Below are 17,301 nucleotides of genomic sequence, written 5' to 3' on the forward strand. Positions count from 1 at the left end.
GCCACACCAATGATGCAGAGGAGAAAGGGGCTGCGACGGCCACCCCTTTCTCCTGTTTAGTGCTAGGGTGCTGTTGGCACCTAAGGCGCAAGGGCACCCCTTATCCAGGCCAAAGAGAAGCGGCTACAGATTGGGGTTGCAGGGCTGCCGGTGAAGCTGCTCTGGCCCCAATCCACCGCAAAAAGGGGTGGGTGCAGAACACCCCTTTGGGGCAGTCTGTACCATGCCATAATTTGGCTACCAGTCCTGAAAAACAAAAAAGTCAAGACTCAGCAAGTACAAATGAACACCACTCAGGGACAAACGGTTTCGCAGCAGATAATGGGTTACTGATTAAGTAGACACAAATCCCCCTTGCATATCCTGCCACCCTGAGGCCCTGTCATTCAACAACAGACCAACATGTGAAGTCGAAGGCTTTCATAGCCGGCATTCATAGTTTTTTGTGGGGTTTTTGGGCTATGTGGCCATGTTCTAGAAGAGTTTATTCCTGATGTTTCACCTGCATCTCTGGCTAGCATCTTCAGAGACCAACACACAGATCAACATATAAATCACTTCCTCCTAACCAAGAGTCACACAGTATATATATCCCACTCACTTCCATGCCACCATCTCTGAATATGCTAGCCACAGATGCAGGCAATATATCAGGAATAAATTCTTCCAGAACATGGCCACATACTCCGAAAAACCTGCAAAATAAATATAGGCGTGTTACGGATGGGCCCTATTGGGCTCCGTCGTTACGTGCGAGGGGCAGTGCTTCCTGATGTGCCTTGCCCCTCGCACGTAACAAGGGTGTCAAAATGGCAGCACCCTATACAGATGGGTGCTGCCATTTTGACGTGACAGACGCCTAGCATCCGCACGTCTCGGTGCCCTTGTGACGCTGCAAGGGTGCCATTGGTGCCTTGCGACATCACAACGGCGCTGCAAGAAGAACCCGCTTTTTGTGGGTTCTTCTTGCTGCGCTGGGGAACCACATGGTTTGTCCGCTGTGGTTCCCTCGTGCAGCAAACACAGGTGCCAGCAGACCGCCCTTTTGGGCGGTCTGTAAAGCGCCAACATCATGCATTTGAGGTAAACCTCATAGAAACAAACTGGTTAAAGACTATCAGCTGACATCCTATTTAAAAGTTGTGAAATTGTAATCTGGACTCAAGATGTTGTACTTTCTGGGAATTTGTGACCCAAAAACCTACCTTTGTAGTCTGGCAACACTCTGACCAAAGCATTACCAAAGTGCTGCAGATCAGAACACGGGGGAATGATGGCTACAGTACTCTCCTGGTCACAAGGCACATTGAGAGAAGAAGTTCTGGCAGAACACTGAGGGGTCTCTTCAGGTTTTTTGGGGCAGGAGGTTGGCATCATCAGATGTAACTACAACAGTGCTCCATCACTGTAGTTATGCTAATGATGCAGGATCTTGGCCCACCATCAATAATGTACTCTTATGTGTACATTGTGAGTGAGAGCTGAATGTCAGCTGAGATCAATTTGCTATGATCAGTACTGTTCCCACTTGTGAACTGAAGTCTAGGGTCCTGTTACTCAAAGTAGTCCCAGATTACCAGAAAGTAGCAGGTGGTGGGGCAAGAACAAACATTCTTGTCATCAACACCTTTTGTTGGGATGGGCAGGTGAGAACCCACTAGAGTTGCCGCTGCTTGCATACGTCTGCTTTTTTATTGGAAAACATGTTTTCATTTTCTGCAACAAAAATATACATTCCCAAGTGACACTGCTTACAATCAGAGCAGCAGAAGTAAACTTGGGCCTGTTACAGACTGCCAAAATAAAGCTGCTTCGAGTATCTTTGGAGGTATGCTATTTAAATGATGCATGGGTTCTAAGAGTCCGGAGGTCGCGCCAAAGCCACACTCCATTCCTAAGCACTGGAGTGCAGCTTTGGTGCAGCTTCCGGATTCTTTGGATGCATGCATCATGTAAACAGCATACCTCCAAAGAGACCCGAAGCAGCTTTATTTTGGCAGTCTGTAACAGGCCCAAGTTTCCCACAGATATCTAAATGGGGATGTTGCCAAAGTGTTTTAAGGTCTACGTCTAGTTATGCCAGCTTCCCATAAGCCTACTGTGGCCTTGAAATGCGCTGAATTCATCATAAGATGGAAAAGGTGGGAGAGAACGAAGAAAGGAAGGCAGCATTGTTGAGATAGATTTATTTTGGCATCAGTTTTTTGTGGAAATCAAACCACTATATCCGCTTCTTCACTCCATTTAAAAAAGTGGATTGATGGCCATGTCCATGAAAGCTTATGCTAAATTAAATCAGTCTGAAAGATGTTGCTTGATTCCTTCTCCACCCACCTTCCACCTTCCCTTTTGTGATGAACCAGAGCAGCAGAGCTATCTTTTTGAAAACTCTGCAGTCTATAGATTTCCCAGATACCAAAGTCTTCTCGTATGCAATCAAATATATAGGGGCTTGATAATCTCAATTTTGAATCATCAATAATTCAGTTTTTAACCATCATTTCAAACCCCTCAGACCAGGTAGCCTGAAATATCTATTTATTGTACAAAGAGGAATTTGGATTTGGTCGAGTTCTAGAGACCTTGACAATGTCACCAGCACCCTTTGTGCCATTCACAGGTACTACCTTTGACCATTGTAATTAATGAAGAGGAGTTGTTGACAGGCTTCATTAATAGGACATAAAGATGATCAATTTACTTGGAGAGCTCTGAGGGTGAAGGAGAAAGCATGTTTAAAAACATAGACAGTTTGAGGTCAGTTCATGACTGTGTTTGCCTTCTGGCGGTTTCTGAAATAGTTCATACATGACTTGGATGGATGGGTGGACAGATAACTTCCAGCAATGAACAGGCTTGTCGTCAGAATTCTTCTTGTGCAAAGAAAGAACTATAGGGAGAGAAAAACAATGTAGCTTAGCCCTCAGTTTTAGTAATTATATTGGACCTATTGATTTTGTTTGAGCAGCAGTGTGACACCCAGTGGTGGCAGTTAGTGGCTACATCTTTGATGATATTGTTGGCAGTTGGGCAGAATTTGAGAAATGTTATTTACTACTTAGGTGGACATGAGATAATCATTTTCAACCACAGAAATTGTGAGTAAGAGCTGAATGTCAGCTGAGGTCAATTTGCTATGATCATACTGAAAGTAATGCAACCTGTCCCCTTTAATCTTTTAGGTTGTAATAATAACTAATGCAAACAGTGACTATAGCACACAGATCAAAAGTTGTTTTTGCTTCTGAATGCCCAAGCTAAAATGGCTTATTTTAGAAGAGTGTATGTGAGGGAGAATAGAGGACAGCAATATCAAGGGCAGTCTAAGACATTTTGCTGTCTAAGGTAAAAGACAAGATTCTTCTATTCCATATACAAAAGCTAATTGGATTGTTAATTGAATTGATCACCCCTTCCACGCTGGCCATAGGGCAGAATTCTTTGAAGATAATAAGCTGATTTGGAGGGTCTAGAACACCTCCAAGAGAAGGAAAGGCCAGGGGATCCATGTGTAACCTTTTGAGGGCTGACATTGCTGGCCCCCTAAAGCTTCTACCACTGGAGGTCATTGACACACCTGTATATTTTATTTATTTATTTATTTATTTATTTATTTATTTATTCACCATCATCATTGTACTTGGCAACAATAAAACAGTTTCCTGTCCCATGGAATGAGGTATAATCTAATGCTGTATAACGTTAGGGCTGGACCTGGATGATGGTTACCCTTGCATTCCCTTACATTGGATTAAAACATGGCCTTAAATAAAGGGCCTGTGTTCTGGAAAAATAACATCTTTTACCACCAAAGCTTTATTTTCTAATGATGCTCCGATAATCGTTTCATGTTCCATGATCCTCAAAAGGTTGGCTATTTTGTCATTGCTGTTGTTACTTGATGACAAAGTGCCTAATGGGCTAACAAATGTGTGTGGACAACCATTAGCACAAGGAAGAAAGTGAATGTATATTTCTCAGATAGGTAGAGTTTGTCTCCCTACCAGTGCGTAGTCCTCTGATGTGACGTGAGCTGACTTCTGAAAGTTGAATTGCTTTCACGACCTCCATCAGCATGCAGCTACCATCACAAAACACTCAGCCCAGTCCTACTCCCACCTCCAGCAGTGCAGGCCAAGGAGGTCAGCAGTCTGCCATCAGCTAGGCTCTACTTGCCTCAGATTTCAGAAAAGTAATGCAACTGCCTCATTATTTCAGGTGGCAGTGGCATGTTGAAAGCCAGTCTGACAGAATGCAACATGTGCTGGCAGCAGACCTCCAGTGCCCTCAATGTGTAGTGAGGATAAAGAAGATCTCAGTGCAGGCTGTGTTTTCTAACATCAGCCAGACACATGTTGGTGTTGCTATGTGACTGGGCCCTTTGGCTCTGCTCACTCTGGGTACTGTTGATGTACAGGAGGCTTAAGTCGTTTTTGAGTCTCCCTACATATTTTTCTCTGACATACACACACATACACACACAAACACACACTTCCCTCTCTATACTTTATGCAGAAGAGAAAACTGGAGAGAGGCATTTCTTGCATGACTGCATCTGCTGACTCTAGAATGTTTAACTTAGCATTATATACTGATTGAAGCAAGAACAGCTTAAAGTTTCATATGTGAAAATACCTTGAGATCACCCTAGAAGAGATGATGGTAAGTCTTTTATTCACATTTGTTCCAACATATTCAGTTACTAGCTCTGAAGCCATGCAATGCACACACTAGATTACTCTCTGAGACCGTCATACCATTCCAACCAAAAGGTCGAATGTTCCTGACTAATTTACAACAAAGCTGGAATTAATGGAGCAGTCATTCACAATCTTGTCATTGGAGCCATATTTCCATTAGCCATCATGTAAGGTTGCCACCCATCAACTAGAGACTGATAACTGCCAAGAGTTTAAATAAAGCTATACTTGGGGAGGTCTGCTCCTTAGATGAAAAGAAAGGGAGAAAATCTTGCTTGTACTATTGCCTTAATGGACATGCTATAAGCTTAATATATGCTTTAAACTTGAGATGGTAAATTTTGTAAGGCTGACCAAGCTTTGTTGTGTTGTTGTTTTTTTTTAAATGTGGATTTTAACACAATATGTGCAGCTGGAAAAAGCTGTGCAGTATGAAAATTCATAATGAACAACTGAAGAATGCCAGGGAAACAAGAAATACAAAGCATTTAAATGGCAGTGTTTATCAGGCAATCTTGGTGAAAATAGGAGAAGCCCAGTTTTTGAAAAGTACCATCTTTGGCAGTACAAATTAGATAAGGCAGCAGGGATGGCTCTTGCACTGGTGCAAATGCCACTGAGTTGGGAATTACCCTGGTGCATGAGCCATTCAATTATCATTTTAGTTAGTAGGTGCATAAATCAATTATTGCTGTATACTAGAGAAGAGCTATGATTCCTGTGGAGAAACTGACGCAGATACAGGTTATAAACAAGGAACAAAGCAGGTTTTGTGATTGTTTGGGTTTTTTTGGGGGAAAAAAAACTTAGGGGAAATGGTGCAGTGGGGATAAATTTTTTAAAAAATAATAATTCCTGGATAGGCTCTCCTGTCCTTCAGAATACCTTGGACCCATCATTGTTGCCACTATAAACCTCTCTGCTGTCATAGAAATATAAGAAACCACAATCTCTTCCACTCTTCGTTCATTCATTCATTCATTCATTTGATCTTCCTTCCTTCTTTCCTCCCTCCCCCCCAAACCTGGCAGCCAGTTTGCTTCTGTTTACATGCTCCTTTTTTGTCAAACATCTCTGCCCCTTTGTGTGACTGAAAATATATATTTCTATTATTCTTCTCTTACTGTAGAATTGTCTTTCCTAACTGACCACCTCTTCCTTCCCCTTCTAAGAAAGAGAAATGAACTTACTTTTGTATATTCTGCTGTATCTATTGAGTTAAAGGATTGTGCAGGCAAAAGATGGAGAGTACTTAGAGCATCTACCATAGGATCTTCTAGGACAGTGCTTCCCAGGCTATCTAATTTACAAGATCAGCAATTATTGGCCAAGGACCACTGGAAGAAAAGGTTCATTCCTTGTCATGTTTATTATAACCTATATTCCTGTTCAGAACCACACTGAGCTTGCTATGCCAAAGACTGCCAAGTCCAGGGGATTTTGTTTTACACCAGTGAAGCTTCTGGACAGGTCGATGTACCATTTTAATAGCCTTACATTAACACAGATACCTATATGAAAGATTTGAAATTGTCTCTTCGCTAGAACATTTGGTGACCCTTTACCATGACTTTTCACAGAGTATGGCCCCACCAGAAGATAGAAAGAAGACACTTCTGTTCACACGTTACATCTACTTTCTTGCACTTTTTGTATTAACAATACTAGGAGAAGTGATGTCCAAAATTTAATAAAAACATAGAAACATGCTTGACAAGGAGCTGCTGGAATAGCTTCTTTTTAGTTTTTGGATCTAAGCATAAAGCACCTGCCTCTTTTTTGTTTTGTTTTGTTGATGGTTCTCATTTAAGGCATGTTGGCTGACTGTGTCAGTACCTATGAAATTGATTCTCTTCCTTCTTTTTCTTTTTTGCATTCATTGTCATTGCCACAATTGGTAATTAATCAAGACTGCATAGCGGCCAGCTCTCTTATTTCTCCTTCCCCTTCCCCCTTTTCTGGAGTGAGTAATGAAGAATGATGTCTTCACTTCTTCACCTCCACATCTCCTGGGCACTCAGTGCTCAAGCTAGTTCCTTTAACAAGGAACCGGTGCTGGGGGAAATGCTCTGCAGATGACAAATGTGGCCTTGGAATTTGCCAAGTGTGAGGTTGCCTTTCTGACACTTTCTTCTTTGTCATCATCAATCTTCCTCTGTCATGAGGCCTCTTTAAAAAAAAATCCTGTTGTATTGTTGCTTTTGTGCTTCTGATGAGGCACTATGTACTACCTTTATTCAAACTATTTAGAGTCAGGTATTGCAGAGGGCATTTGGAAACAGAATAAAAGTGGTGAATGGGTTCACTTTTGCTTAGGTTTGATAAAGAGAAGAGAATAATGAGGAAGTCCATAGAATTTGCCTCTTATCTTTTCTCCACTTGCCCTGCTGCACAAATGGAAAGGTATACTGAGTCTCTGAACATAGGTAATTTTAATTCAGTGACTGGTAGAAGTCTGGATAGATGTGAGCAAGTGAAACAATTATGTTAGTAACATTAAATTCTCACTTGGTTTGTGAGAATTGTGTCAGGGGTCTAAATGCCCCTAAGGATCCAGATCCCATCTCATCTGGGAAGCTATGTGGGATCAGTTCTGGTTAGTCCTTGGATGGGAGACCACCCATGAATACTAGATGCTGTGGGGTATATTTCAAAGGAAGGAACAGGTAAAAATACCTCTGAGTACTCCTTGCCTAAGAAAAGCCTATGAAATTTATGGGTTTGCGGTAAGTTGGTCAGCAGGTTGAAGTCACTCACTCACACACACACACAACTTGTTGCACCATGAATGACAAAAATGAATGAATGAAGGAATAAAAAACACTTGCTACCAGACAGCAACAGTGCTCATTCTCCTTCTCCTTCTTGCTTCTGCCGGTCTTGGAGAGATTTTACAAATTTTTTGAGACTGATTTTTTTCCACATTTCCACAAATCTCCAAAATTCAACATGATGGGTTAATGTTGTTGTATAGACTATAGTAGTAGTAGATTGGTTATTTGTGTCTTTGTGACACAACCTGCCTTTTTGTGCTTTCTGTTTGTGTGCGCTTTGCTACACAAAAAGAAAAGGCACTTGCTCTAATCCAAGCCTTTTGGACAAATTGTGGATGAAAAAAAAAATCCTTGGTGCTTAAATCTTGTTCTACATATAAAGACTCTCAAGGGGCTTGAAGAATCTTCAGTAGTTTGTTGGAATGTGTTGAGATGACCTATCTTGACCAAAATCTCATCAACCATATGATTTTCCCTCATCCTAATTTAAAAACACACACTCTGTCACTGACTCTAGCATTCTACCTGAACCTTGCAACGGCCATCCTGGCTGGGGTTTCTAGGAGTTGTAGTCCAAAAATGAACTTTCCTAAGATCAGCAATAATGTATAAGCCCAGCTTTCATCTATCTGAGGACAGAGTGAGAATGTGGTTTGGGCACACAAGGACTAATCTCCAAGTTTCTCTGTTCAGTGAGCAAACCTCACTGAAAGCTTTCATAGGAGTATCACCTGAACCAGTTGGTGGAAGGAGACACTTCTTTGGCTGGTACCATACTTTTTGCTAGAGTTCAGTGGTGGTGTATTAACTTGATCCCCGTCTGACATTCCTCATGTCAAAGATGCATTGTTTTGTTTGAATCCAGACTCGCTTTCATATATTTAGAATCTATTTGAAAATATATGAAATAGACAAATGTTTTTAAAAAGGCATTTTTCTTTTCATCAAGTACTCCTCACACCTTGGAAAATACTCCATATGGCACAATACAGTAAACAGACTGAAGTATGTGATGGAACATGTAGGGTGGGGACATCTCAGGACAATCTGTTACTTTTCTGTGTGCACTGAAGGCATGCTTTGCTTTTCTCTTCTCCTTGGGGAATCAGACAACTGTGTATGACTCTACAGGAACAAATTATAAATGTACAGCATGGCTGCGAGAGGGGACTGAGGTGTCTGAGTAAAATCAAATCAGGAATAGGAATGTTTAGACCAAACTGTACCCAAAGAGGATGTAATTAGGAGGTATCAGAAACTTATAACATAGAAAGTTTAGCCTGTCTGTGACAAAAAGTTCTAGAGAGAATAAGGCAGCTTCCCCAAGGAATGATAAAATTCCTGGAGATGGAAGCTTTTGAAACTAAATTCCAAGAGTAACTACATTTGAATCTGTTGAAGCACAGCAAAGAGACTTGTTGCACTTTGAAGACTAGCACATTCAGGATAGCTTAAGCTTTATTTCTATGGCAATCCTGAGCAATTATGAGTTTCTCATGACACACAATCAGATGAAGTTAGAGAATCTAGTTCAGCAACTGCTACTTAGCTTTAAAAATGAGAAAATAATCTCAGAACCTGGCTTGTTGAGCCTGGTCAAGTACAAGAAATTTCATATTTTCCATACAAGCAACAGTCAATGCACTGTTGCAGAAGCTATTCTTCCTCCCTCTCGTAACATCATAATGCAACTAGTCTTTGTTTTATAGCCCCAATTTCCCTCTCCCCTCCCCACAGCTTATCAGCTCACTTTCAACCTCTCTTCATACTCAGGCCTTCTTTGATATAAGTTGCTAGTTGGGGGTCTTCTTTCTTCCCTTCACATCCATGAAGTTCTTTATTTTCGAAGCTGGTATACAGGCTAAGAAGCCAGAGTGGTGTAGTAGTGTGAGTATTACACTATGGTCCTAAACACACTGCAGAAATAATCCAGTTGGAGGCCACTTTAACTGCCCTGACTCAGTGCTAGGGAATCCTGGGAATTGTAGTTAATTGTGGCACCAGAGTTCTCTAACAGAGAAGGCTAAATGTTTCATAAAACTGTAGTCCCCACAATTCCTTAGCATTGAGCCAGGGCAGTTAAAGCGGTCTCAAACTGGATTATTTCTGCAGTGTGTTTAGGACCTATGACTCTGGAGACCAGGGTTCAAATTTCTGCTCAGCCATGGAAACCTACTGTGTGACCCTGAGCAAGTCACATTCTCTCAGCCTCTAAGAAAGGCAAAGGCAAACTCCTTCTGAACAAATCTTACTGAGAAAGTCCTGTGATAGATTCACTTCAGGGTTGCCATAAGCTGGAAACAACCTGAAGGTACACAGAAACAAATATGGGCTAAACCATTTCCCCATGGCTCTGTAAATTTATCTTCATTCTTCTATTTGGTCCATGTCACTCGTTCAAAGCCTGCCAATAGCAAGAGGTCATGTGAACCCACCTCGATCTGCGGGAGAGGAGGGAAATATAAATAAAAATTATTATTGTTGTTGTTGTTGTAGATTCATTGTTTTACATCTGGGGGATGCCTTGATTTCCAGTTTTTCAAGATGAATAGTCCCATCTCAAAAGCTCCACAGGTCATTAACACAGTTCTAATTTTGTCTTCCATTCTCCTCTCTTCTTTCTCATCATCATTTCCTTATCCCATTTCCCTCCAACTGCTTGCTTTGGACTCATACACTTCCCCTGTCATGTTACTGCTGGGCAATTACCAGAAACCAATTTGCCTGCTAGAGGCCTGGATTTTAACTTCCATGTCAGTAACAGAACTCACTAGTTGACCTTCAATTCCCCCCAGTCTCCATTCCTCAAAAGGCATTGTTGTGTGCATGAATGTGATAAGGCTTCTACAGTTGTTTACATGCTATCAGTGCAATATAAGTGATAAATGAGGTCTGAACTAGCAAACAACCTTTATCATGATCTCTTCTACAATGTCATTTGGATTGTCTAAGTTGTCAGTTGTCGAGGTCTCACTTATGCCTCTCTTTCAATTGTAGAGCAGCACTTCTACTTCTAGCTATGAATCTGCTTGCTATAATCTTTATGCCTTTCTAGTGATTTCTGCCAGATCATTATTTGCTCATATAATTCATGCAAATCTTTGTCTGCAAATGTTTATGCAGTTGAGGGACAATGTAATTTATTTATCTTGTGTCCTTAATATGTTGTATTACAAAACCTTCGTGTAATTCTGAAGAAAATGAAGGTCTGAAAGTAGTAGAAGGAAAAGAAAAGGATGGTTCTTGAATCTGCAGTGTAGTCAATCTACTTCAAAAAACTATTTTTCTCCATGCTCCACCAATCTTTTTTCCCTTCTTGATACGTCCCCTTTGAAAAATGAACATTTCTCACCAACTTCTCAATTTCAAAAGAGGCCATAGTAATCCACCACAGATATATTTGTTCTGTTGGCACGATGCTGAAAATCATTCCAAATCTTCGTCATGTCTCACATCGTTTGATTTACTTTCCATTTCACTCTGTGTCAATTTTACTTTCTATTGGAGAAGAAGGATCACCAGCTATGGGCAAACTTTTAGGTATTCCATTAGGAAATAAATAGTCTGAATGTGCAACAGAGTGCACAACGTGATATGTAGCCTACTTGCATGGAAGTATGTTAGAACAACATCATTATTAAAAAATGTGATGTCAATTACTCTCTATGAAGCATCAGCATAGCTGGTTAAGGGAATACTGTACTTCACTACTGATTTGCTCTCCATGGCTTTGCCTCTACACTGATCTGGTACAAACTTCTGCTTCTCATCTTCCTAGACCTTCTCAGGCTATTGCCTGTGGCTCAGACCTGACCAGGGTTCATTTTCTGCCTAAAAATCACCAAGCTGTCTCCACTGCTTTTGTTTAGGTTTGGGGATAGAAGGGGATTAGGGATGGGAACCTGTGGCCCCCCAAACATTCTTGGGCTTACACTCGTCTATGCTTTATCCAGTATGACTAACAGTCACAGAGGATATAAACTGTAGTTAGTACAGCTGAACAGTTTAGAATGTGGGTATTTTAAGGACCATCTTCTTCTCTATGTTCTTCTTCTACATGTTCTTCTATATGAATAGGCATTATTTCAGGTGAGATATGAAAGTAACTAATAAGTTAATAAATAAACACAATGCAAAAGCAAAACTCTTTAGAAAGGCAATTGGTTAAATGTTCTCATCACCCTTGAATGTTTTCTTGCCCTTAACTGCTGTTCTTGTTATCTGAGTTATGGGTTGCGGTTAGAAGTTATTATTATTTTAAATCTGCCACCTTGAGTTTCCTCTTTGGAAAGGGAGCAGGATATAAATTTTTGAAATGAATAAATATGGAACATTTTTTGTCTTCAGAGGGAATACAGTTGGAGGAGAATGTTAGTGGTGTAATTCTTCACTAAATTTTGTCTCAAAGGAAACATCAAGTAATTTTAGTAATTTTCTTCCCACTGTAAGAAAGTTTTGCAAGCCTATTCACAATTTGAGACTTATTCATCACAAAATTTGCATGTGTTTGTTTTGCATGAACTTGTGGTAGTTTTCCTACAGCACTTTCTGTAGAAAACAGCATTTTCTGTGCCCCCCAAAAAATCTTGCATAGAAATATATTTTTTTCACAGAAAAGACTGTTTTCTTTGCAAAGTGCCCATGTGTGAATTTTGCTCAAAATAAGTTCCAATTACAGACTTTTCTATGCAGAAATCAGCTTTTTTCTGCATGGGAAAAAAGATTTCTGCATAAAAACTTTATTTTCTATTCAGAAAGTGTGGCTTAAATACCCTAAATGCACAAGATCCCATCTGAAGAGGGAAGCTAAGCAGGGTCAGCCCTGGTTAGTATTTGAATGGAATGAATACTGGATGTTGTAAGCTGTATATCATAGCAAGAAACTGGCAAAAACACTTCTGAGAAGTCCTTGCCTATGAAAAACCTATAAAGTCATCAGGTGACACACACAGAGAAAACCTATAAATTGACAGGTGAAACACAGAGAGAAAGAGGGAATGCAGTTATCTGTGTAAAACTATGACATAAGATTTTTTTGGCACAGAATAAGTCCTGAACGGCAAAGATTCTCATAAGTTCAGGATTATTCTTATCAGGGTTCCTTCAAACTTGGAAAACATGGGTCAGGGGTTTGGACAATTGTTTGGAATATTTTTGAAGATTCTCCTCATTCCTAGAGGAGATATCCATTTCATTAAGCAACTAAATGGAAAATACCTTCTTTCTGTAAGCTACTTTTCCTTTCGTTAATAGTCTTGCCTTTTCAAGCCCATCAAGAGGAGATGCCCACTGATGGAATAGCTCTGCTTATGTTTAGATTACAAGTTGTGTCATGAGTGTGAAGACCTTTTTTCCTGTATCAATGCTGTTACTTTTAGTTTAAGGTGATGGGGTGCTGTAACAGGAGGAAGGGAAAATATTGGAATCTTTTTTAGCTCCAAGCAATCTTAAACAACCCATACAGCTGAAAAAACAGTCCTCTAGTTCTGTAGTTTTAAATCTGATGTGGGGAATCTTGGGTTCCCCCATACGATGAAAATATTTCCCTGGGGGGAAAAGTGTATTGCTGTCCTCACTGCTGATATCTTGCTGCAGTGTGGAACAGCAAAATAGCAACTAAATACTCAGTGGACCCATCTGGCACATCATGAGAGTTGGCCCACTCAGGATAGCACGGAAAGAGTTCCTGCAAGAAGGACTGCTGGCGGCAGTGGAGGGCTGAGGAAAGTCTGCCCAATATCAACAGGGAGTAAAACTTTAGAAGTCCAATTCTAAGGTGTGGGTGTTCTGCAATCATACAACAATCAAAAGCGTAAAATGGTGATTGGATGTAGGATGAGTGTAGCTGATAACATTCTTGGTCTCACATTTCACACTCAAATATAGATTACAGTGACTCAGTTAGCTGCCACTTTTTCTGTTTGCAAATTGTCAGCAAGCAAAATCACACATCTTTTCAGAGGCAGAAATCATTTGCGATTGTTTGCTAAGTGACTTTGCACCCCAAATAATTACTAATCTGTGAGAAGCACCTCTCCTTTTTGGGACTGAAATTTCTGACTTGTGGTTTGATAACTGGGACTGTAAAATATCATTGCATGGGGTCTAAAGACATTTCCTTGCTGCAAATATTCTCTTGTTAAAATGCCTTCTTGTTTGAATACGTCAACAATCCTGTACTGTACAGTAAGCTTGGGGCTGTAACTGCTTTTCCTGGACAGTGCCTTGATGTGAATTGGCACTAAAATTGGGGGTGGGTGCGTGGGGGCTCTGTTTAGAAACCTAGCAAACTACATGGTGGGTCTAGAATTGTAGTTTGCTGTAGCACCAGAGCTCTCTGACAAAGAAGGCAAAATAGATCACAAAATGACAAATCCCAGAATTCCATAGCATTGATCCATGACAGTTAAAGTTGTGTCAAACTGCATTATTTTAACCTTCGTCAATCCACATGTCTGTACACTAGTGTCTATCAGGACTGTGTTACAAACCATAGTCGAAGCCCAACCAGAGTGTGGAAAAATTACTTTTTTGGACTACCATCCTCAGATATCCTCCAGTCATGCTTGAACATGGTCCTGTCTCTCATTTTGTCAACAACATGAAATTAAAAAGGCATGGGAAAACGATGGTACTCTTCCTGTTCTGGAGTGCTGGTTTTTAAAGATGGATTTTTTTAAAAATAAAAAAATAAAAAAAAATTATAGCTACCATAAACTCAAGCTGCTAGGAGAGTTTGTGAGAAGGAATATGCTACCTGAAATCATCCACAGATCTGTGAAATGGATGTTTGTAGAGAGTGAATGGAATAAACTGCATCTGAGAGACCAGTAGTCATTGGTTCTGGCAAAGAAATGACAGTGGAGTGATGCTTAAATGTCTGGATCCATGTGGACAAGAAGAGAAAGAAAGGGTTGGATCTGATTAGTGAATGGGACAGGCTTTTTTCCTGCCCTACAAAGCCCTCTGTGAGGATCTGTGAAAATATTCCAGAAGATCTGACGGAATATTCTCCCAGATGAACCGGTCCAGGACCTGAGAACTTCAGGAGATGTCCTTCTCTTGGTTCCACCATCCTCACAAGCATGATCGGTGGGACTATAGGAGAGAGCCATCTCGGTGGCCGCTCCTAGATGCTGGAACTGTCTTCCTAGGAAGGCTGGAATGGCCTCTTCCTTATTCCTCTGGTGGCAAGCACACACTTTTTGGAAATTAGACAGACTTCTGGAAACTGTTTCTTTTAAATGGCTTTTAAAAGGTTCCGTACTGATTTCAACCCTCCCTTTTTTTAAATGTATGCTTAAATTGTTTTGATGTTGTTTTGGTACATTTTGATTTTCACTGTTAATGTTTAATTTATCTCTACTATAGTTGGATTTTTTTTTAGATTAGTGTTACTAGTTTTTAATAAAAACAGTCTAATTTAAAATCAATATAATATACAGTCAAAAATAAAGAAACAAAAGGAAGAGTGATGAAGAAGAAAGGTATAAGAAAAGGGACATGAAAAAAAAAGAGAAACAAGGGGGAAAGATATAAAATTGATACACATTAAGGCCTGACCACCACCACCCCCTCCAATAATGACTGTAATGAAAAGGAAAATTTAAAAAAAAAACTTATTTGTTTTTAATTTTTGTTTTTAATTTTTGTTCATTCTTCTGGTTCATAGCAAGATAACTCAAGATTACTTTGGCTAAATCTCCACTGCAGAAATCATGCAGTTTGACATGGCTCAATGCTATGGAATTCTGGGGCTCTGGAGTTTTGTGAGATACCCTTCTCTTTCAGAGAACTCTGGTGCCACAACAAACCACAAATCCCAGAATTCCACAGTATTGAGTTACCACAGTTAAAGCAATGTCAAACATTAATTCTGCAGTGCAGATGCAGCCTAGGTCTTGAATCTCTGCTCAGTCATGGAAACCCACATGGTGACCTTGAGTAAGTCACACTCTCTCAACTTCAGAAGGCGGCAATGGTACCTCCCCAAAAAAAACCCAAATCTTGCCAGGTTTGCCTGTGTCTCACTCTAAGTCAGAAATGAAGGTACACAACAACAACAGCAGCAACTAAGGGAAGAATACAATTATTTTGTTGCAAGGGTCCCTTTTTCCAGCTTGAGTTTCCCGAATTCCTACAAAGACAACCTCAGTGAAACCCACAACTCAGATAAGGCAACAGTAGTTCCATGGTAACTGGTGTTATATTTGGGGAAGCACAAGAAAACATTTTAGATTCTATATCCACATCCTGATTTTGAGCCAGATGAGGCAAATATGAATTTCTAAATGATAATTAATTATCTAAAGTAATTAAAAAGTTAAATCAAAATTGCTCAGTGAGATCCATCAATATTAATTTATAGGCTGGCAACTTCTGTTAGCCTATTCTCACACTAGTAAAAAATTTAATATCTTTCCCTTTTCCCAAGGAACCTTGGAAATTTTACTTTGATGAGGGGGCCTATGCATTTGTCCATCAGCAAACTGCAACTGCTGGAAAAACTGTTTACCTTTTGGGGAAACTGTGACAGATGAAGTGGTGTAAAATTACATAAGTGTATAGGATATTTATCTAGATGGCACCTTATGGCACTGGTATTTTATTTGATTAATTTAAAATTATTTTGACTGCTGTTAAGAGTAGTATCCTCCCACTGCCTCTAAGCCGATCAGTCTCTTTTTCTCCAAATAAATGTGTATGAACAAAACAGTTTAAAAAAAGTTACTGGTATAAAAAGAAGACAAAAAGTACAAGTTCCATACTTGGGGTAGATTGATTTTTGTCGTGTCCTGAAGTAGCAAAACTGAACTAAATATATGAAACAGCAATAATTTAATAAAAACTCCCACATATATAGGAGAAAAGAAACACGGCCTTGTTACCTAGCCTTTTACTATTTTAAAAACAGTTGCCATTGTAGATCAGTTGACTGGATTAATTCGGCCATTGTTGCTGAGACAACTGTATAAGTCCTGCCTCGGGGTAAATATTTTTTTTTAGAAAAAAGGCTTTTTACATTTTGCTGGTTCATGCCTGCAGATGTGGAACTTTGAACATTACTGTTGTGACTGTGGCTCCCAGAATCCTCACCCACATGCACAGGTTGACGGTGGGATTCTGGGAGTTATCCCAAAAAAATAGCTGTGCAACAGTACGGGATAGATAAAACAAATCACGGGAAACGGTGTATCCACTGGGGATTTTGAACCTTGCTTCCTTTTTGCTAGTGTTCCATCCAGCCGCTAAACAAAGTCTTGTCTTCTTTGTAACCATTCCCATCACTTCCCTCCCCCCCCCCCCCGCTGTGTCAAGGTCAAGAAACAAAGAGAGTAAATCTTCAATAATGGACATTTCCCTCTGTGAGGCCCCCTAAGGTAAAGCCTTGTTCTGCAATTAGTGTCGCTTCAGCAAGCGAGCACAGAAAGTGAAGCAAAGAGAAGCCCTTCCAAATTACAGTCATTTTCTCTGCAGATTTCTGTTCCTATCCCTAGGAGCACCAGGAAGCTACTGGCTATGGCAGCATGAGAGTGAAAAGAAAGAGAAAGAGAGAGAGAGAGAGAGAGAGAGATGTAGAGAGAAGCAGATTCCATCTGTGTCTCTGTGGGACAGGGTCACGTCGGGTTGCTAGCACTCAACATCTGGGCAGACATAGAAGCTTTCTGCAGCTGTGCATGCCACTGAACGGTACATGTCTTGGGTTTAAGCCTTATGCCAATAGCAATAGCAATAGCGGTTGCTTTCCAACTCCAAGCTGTCTTGGATGAAACCGATTATCTGGACCCATTTCAAACTGGCTTCAGAGTGGGTTATGGAGTTGAAAC

At 40.3% G+C, this 17,301-nt stretch overlaps 1 protein-coding gene across 23 annotated transcripts in view; it reads left to right on the plus strand.

Annotated features, from left to right (window-relative positions):
- Window positions 1–17,301, plus strand: part of NRXN3 (neurexin 3) — a 1,638,958-nt gene that overhangs the window by 951,944 nt on the left and 669,713 nt on the right. The gene's annotated exons all lie outside the window — the stretch shown is intronic.

Source organism: Sceloporus occidentalis, unplaced genomic scaffold (assembly GCF_023333645.1).
Source record: "Sceloporus occidentalis isolate IW3139 unplaced genomic scaffold, rSceOcc1.0.p SCAF_4, whole genome shotgun sequence".
Lineage (NCBI taxonomy): Eukaryota > Metazoa > Chordata > Lepidosauria > Squamata > Phrynosomatidae > Sceloporus > Sceloporus occidentalis.